Here is a 6,435-nt window from a genome sequence, read left to right on the forward strand (position 1 = left end):
TTTGATGTTAAGGGTTGCTCAGATGATCGGAAGTTATGTCTTGCCACTTTCTTATTAAAAGAGGGTGTAGATGATTGGTGGCAGTCGATACGGAGCACATATCTAGACCCTTTCATCATCACTTGGATAGATTTTTGTCATATCTTTTACTATGTCTATTACCCTCGGTCCTATAAAGATGCAAAGCGGGAGGAATTTTTGAAACTAGTACAAGGCTAGATAACTATTGCAGAATATCAGGTGAAATTTATTGAACTTTCAAAGTATGCCCGAATTCTGGTAAGCAACGACATTGATAAATGTAGGCGATTTGAAAATGGGTTAAGGGAAGAGATTCAGTCAGTGGTAACAGCTGTAGGCTGGAATGAATTTGGCAAACCGGTGGAATCAGTTTTGAGAGTAGAAAAGAGCATTTCTGATAGGCCAAGGGTAGAGAACAAACAATGTTCAAGGCAAGCAGTAGTAAGACAATGGCGAGTACTTCTAACTATAGACCACCTCAAAGGGACAATAGAGGATTTCGTCCTGGTTTGTCCAGTTCAGGTCAATTCAAGTCTCGATTACAAGGATGTCAGGGCCCTAGATTTAGTCACAGTACTGTGCAGCAGTCATCCAGTCGTACTCTTACTCAGGGTTCTTCCCAGAGATTATTTACTCCGAGACAGGGCGAGAATTCTACTAGCACCAGACTTCCCTACTACCAGTTATGTAGAAGACCTCATCTCAGCACGTGTTTAAAGTTCAAAGGGAGCGGAGTCTGTTATCATTGTGGCCAAGGCAGACACATTAAAAGAAATTGTCCAGTTCTATCACAGGAGAGTGGCATGGTATAAAGGAAGCATCCTCAGCAGAGTGTTGATAGTATCAGATAGAATCACACTCCGAGAGATGCTTCAATTAACAAAACAGGTGAAAACAATGCAGCCCAGTCTAATATTGCAAGCGGTAGTGGTACGAAATCAAAAGGTCAGGCAGGACGACCGAAGACCCAGGGAAAGATTTTTGCTATGACTCAGCAGGTGACAGAGGAGCCACTAGATGTTATCATGGGTATGTTGTCTATTTTTTTATAGAAATGCTCGTATTTTGATTGATCCTGGATCTACACATTCTTTTATGTCACTTGCATTTGTTTTATATGCGAATCAAAAGCCGGAACCTTTAGGCAATTGTTTGATAGTGAGTACACTAGTAGGAGAATCACTATTAGCAAACAGTATATATCAAGATTGTGGAATTAAGGTAAAGGATAACAAGATGGAGGGAAATTTGATACCTCTTGGCATATATGATTTTGATGTTATTTTAGGTATAGACTTTCTGGCTACAAATCGAGCTTCTGTTGATTGCTTCCGAAAGGAGGTTTTGTTTAAACAGCCAGGACAACCTAAAGCTATATTCAATGGAAGCACAGAATTTTACCATCTTGTGTGATATTTGCTATTGACGCTAGAAGATTAATCAACAAGGGCTTTCATACATATTTGGCTCATGTGATTGATACGAGTGCTAGCAAATTAAAACTTGAAGACATCCCAGTAGTCAAGGACTTTCCTGATGTATTTTCAGAAGAATTATCAGGCTTACCATCAGATAGGGATGTGGAATTCACTATAGATCTAATTCCAGGAACTGTACCTATTTCACGGGCACCATATAGAATGGCACCAGGAGAATTGAAAGAGCTAAAGGTTCAGTTGCAAGCGTTAGTAGACAAGGATTTCATTAGATCTAGTGTATCTCCGTGGGGAGGACCATTTTTATTTGTGAAGAAGAAAGATGACACTATGCAATTGTGCATAGATTGCAGACAATTGAACAAAGTGACAATTCGCAATAAATATCCTTTGCCACATATTGATGATATGTTTGATCAGCTTCGCAGTACTGCAGTATTCTCAAAGATTGAGTTGCGTTCTGGATATCATCAATTTAAAATCAGGAATAGTGATGTGCCAAAAACTGCTTTCAGGACAAGGTATGGTCATTATGAGTTCCTTGTGATGTCATTTGGGTTGATCAACACACTAGCAGCATTTATGGATATGATGAATAGAGTGTTTCGCTCGTATTTAAGCAGATTTGTGATTTTATTCATTAATGATGTTTTAGTATACTCTCCAGATCATGATAAGCAGGCAGAGCATCTCAGAATCATCTTGCAAACTCTATGTGATAAGCAGTTGTATGCTAAATTCAGTAAATGTGAATTCTGGCTTGATAGAGTTGTACTTTTAGGAAATATCATATCAGTAGAGGGAATTTGCGTTGACCCACTGAAAATTGAGGCAGTGATGAAATGGGAAAGACCTACTATTGTGACAGAAATACAAAGTTTTCCTAGCTTAGCAGGTTATTACCATCATTTTGTAGAGGAGTTTTCTAAAATTGCTCTGCCCTTGACAAGTTTGTCTAGAAAGAATGCTAAATTTGTTTGGAATGAAGATTGAAAAAGAAGTTTCCTCGAATTAAAGAATCAATTAGTGTCAACTTCAATTTTTACGCTTCCATCTCCCGGTGAAGAATTTGTGATATATAGTGATGCTTCACGTTAGGGTCTTGGTTGTGTTTTGATGCAGAATGGGAAAGTTATAGCGTATGCTTCCAAGTAGTTGAAGAAACATGAACTGAGTTATCCTACACATGACTTAAAGGTATCTGCAGTTGTCCTAGCCTTGAAGATTTGGAGACATTACTTGTATGGTGAGAGATGTCAGATATATACAGATCATAAAAGTTTAAAGTATATTTTTTACCAGAAAGAGTTGAACCTGAGGCAAAAAAGATGGTTAGAGTTGATAAAAGATTATGACTGCAAGATTGATTATCATCCAGAGAAGGCTAATGTAGTTGCTAATGCTCTCAGTCGGAAGATATCAAGTCCTATGACCCAGAATAATGCAGTATGTTCATCTTTGTTTGGTGAGTTCAGAGCTTCTCACGCCCAATTATTAGTTACCAATGTAGAAGCATTGTTTGCCAACTTTCAAGTGAGGCTTACTTTGATTGACACAGTTAGAGAAACTCAAATTCAGGATCCAGTGTTGAGCAAATTGAAAGTAGAAGTTAGTAAAGGTAAGCATACATACTATACCATTCGAGATGATGGAGCTTTAGTTATGAAAAACAGATTATGTGTTCCAGATGATTCAAAATTGAAGAGAGAAATTCTAGAAGAGACACATAGTTTAGTTTATGCTATGCATCCAGATAGTACTAAAATATATCGTGTACTCAAAGAATATTATTGATGGCATGGAATGAAGAGAGAAATAGCTAAGTTTGTATTCAGATGCCAGCAAGTGAAACCATATCGTTAGAAAACAGTATGATTGTTACAAACATTGCCTATTCGTGAGTAGAAATGAGAGCACATCACTATGAATTTCTAATTTGGATTTCCATGAACTCAGAATGGACATGATGGCATATGGATCATTGTAGACAGATTGACGAAGATTGTCAGATATTTAACTATTAAAGTCATTTACTCGTTAGATAAATTAGCAAAAATATACATTGATGAGATAATCAGTTTGTATGAGGCACCAGTATCTATTGTTTCAAATAGAGATTCTCGTTTCACTTCTAAATTTTGGCCTAGTTTGCATAAAGTTATGGGTACAAAACTTCATTTCAATACAGTTTTTCATCCACAAATAGATGGTCAGTAAGAAAGAACTATTCAGACTTTGGAAAACATGTTACAAGCTTGTGTACTACAGTTTAAAGGAAATTGGGATACTCATCTTCCTTTGATGGAGTTTGCTTATAATAACAATTATCATTCGAGTATAGAAATGGCTCATTTTGAAGCACTGTATTATAGGAAATGTAGAGCTCCAGTATGTTGGGATGAAGTGGACGAAAGAAAGTCATTGGGTCCTAAATATGTCCAGATTACTGCTAAGAAAGTAAAGACAATTAACGAAAAGTTAAAGACAACCCAAGATAAACAGAAGAACTATGCAAATAGACGCAGAAGAAACCTTGAATTTCATGTTGGGGATAGAGTTTTCCTGCGATTATCGCCATGGAAAGGTGTTATCAGATTTGGTAAACGGGGTGAATTGGGACCGATGTGTATTGGCCCATATGAGATTGTTGAATGCATCGGTCCAGTTGTTTATCGTTTGGCTTTGGAATTGTCCAGAATTCATGATGTATTCCATGTTTCGAAGCTTCATAAGTATATTCCAAATTCATCTCATGTTTTGGAATTACAACTTGTAGAGTTGAAAGGAAATCTTACCTATGAAGAGTAACCAATTCAGATATTGGACAGAAAGGAACAGGTCTTGCGTACTAAGACTATTTCTTTGGTTAAAGTCTTATGGATGAATCATGCTGTAGAAGAAGCGACATGGAAAAGTGAAAAGCAGATGCCTTCTCAGTATCCTCGACTTTTTCGTACTTAGTCAATTGAATTTTGAGGACGAAATTCTTTAAGGGGTGAGTTTTGTAATACCTTTATCAAATGGTAAAGTCAAAAATAGAAAAGGCAAAAAAAATAATAATAAGATAAGGATAACCGAATTGGCAGGCGATGGATATATACATCCACCTCCAAAGTCTTCCGAATCCAAAATCTATTTCATTTTACACATACAGAGAGAGAGAAAACGAGGCAGGGAGAGAAGAGAGAAGAGAAAAGATAAAGAAGAAAGAAAAAAAAGAGAGGAAAAAGAAAGGAAAACTCGTCAACGTGTTGGAAAATAAGTTCTTCTACTATTAGACTTGAATTCCTCAAAGTTAAAGGTAAGTAAAAAATTATTTATTGTCAAGTTATGTTTAATTTTATAATTGTTAGATTAAATTCAATTTTATTAAAGGGGTCATGTATAATAAGCTATGAAATTGAGTTAAATGAAAGAAAAACTAATTTTAATGATTAAAGAGACTTTAAAAATCGCTTAAAAGTGATATGATTAAGTTTGAGTATCGTCTATTTAATTATTTAAATTATTTAAAATAGCTAATTGTTGATTTAAAAATTATATCATATTTCAGAGGGCAATATGAATATTGGGACAGCGTACCATCTGAGTTGATTTTGGCATCTATAGTTCAGTCAGTGAAAAAATATAAATATTTTTAAAGTATTTATAAATTAAGTATATTACCAAAATATGTGCAATTATGCGAATTATTCGCTCTATCATGTGATTACGACGAAAGTTTCATTTATTATGATCCATGCGAAATTTCAAGGATTATTTATGGTATGTTTGTGACTTGGTATGTGAGATATATGTTATTGAGATCAATTAGAAAAGTATCCATGATTATATATTTCTTCTAGTTCACTAAGGGGCCTTAGCCGTGTTCTATACTACACTAAGAGGTCTTGGACCGGGGGGATGAAGGGGTCTCGATCGTGTACATATAGTTCACTGAGAGGCCTTGGTCGTACTCTAGAATTGATTATGAGAGGTCTTTGAGACCGATTTTTGTTCACGGAGGAGGCCCAAGTCCCATGGCAAAAATTTTTAACCCTAGAGACGGATTATGTATTTTAGTCAGAGGGTACATTTTTGGTGAATTTTTCAGTACGTTTGATGTGATGAGATTTAGCGTGGTTATCAATTGATGTTTATATCATGATTTTGAGGTGATATTTTACAACCTTATGTAAATATTTCACTTTTGGTTATAATTACATGATGTTACTTGTGAATTATTAAATGATATGAGCTGGATTTTCGATAAAAGGGTAAAATGGAAAAAATATATTTATTTTTGAACTCTCCACTCACTGAGCTATCAACTCATATATTTCCCCACATTTTTCCTTATCAAGCAGCAGTTGAGTTCTTGGACATCTTTTGGAGTTGAGTCTTGATTTTGGAGTCAGAGCCACGCGACAGAGTTTATTAGTATGACTCACTTCATAGAGTATGTAGTTGATATTTTGGGACACATGTTCATGTTTAGATGTGATTTTGCATCACTTGTAAATGTTTAGGGGGCTCACTATGTATTTTATATCTACATGTATATTTTATGTTATTTCTTGGTAAAGGTTGAGATTTTGGCTTATCCCTATTGTGTTGTGTTATAATTTGGGATTTGTGTGTGATTGATCACAGGTTGGTTAGTCCTGTTTACATGAGAGATAATGCCGAAATTTTGTTAAAAAATAATGTATTAAAAGTGATATATTGTACTTGTAATAACCTTGATGGTGGGTCCAATGTACTTGTAATAACCTTGATGGTAGGTCCAACTTTTAATTGATATCTATCATCGGCGCATGCCACGTCCGGGTCCAATAGTGTTACACGGGGCGAGGTGTGTCAACTCATAAGCTCTCACCTAAGTAACAACTTGTATTCAAAATTCGACCCACACATAAATGTACGACTCAAACACGGAGGACTATTGTTATCTTAACTAAAATAAAAGAGGTATAGCACTGTTTCTATGTAGTCATGC

The sequence above is a fragment of the Olea europaea genome, unplaced genomic scaffold, assembly GCF_002742605.1.
Source record: "Olea europaea var. sylvestris unplaced genomic scaffold, O_europaea_v1 scaffold5290, whole genome shotgun sequence".
Taxonomy (NCBI): Eukaryota; Viridiplantae; Streptophyta; class Magnoliopsida; order Lamiales; family Oleaceae; genus Olea; species Olea europaea.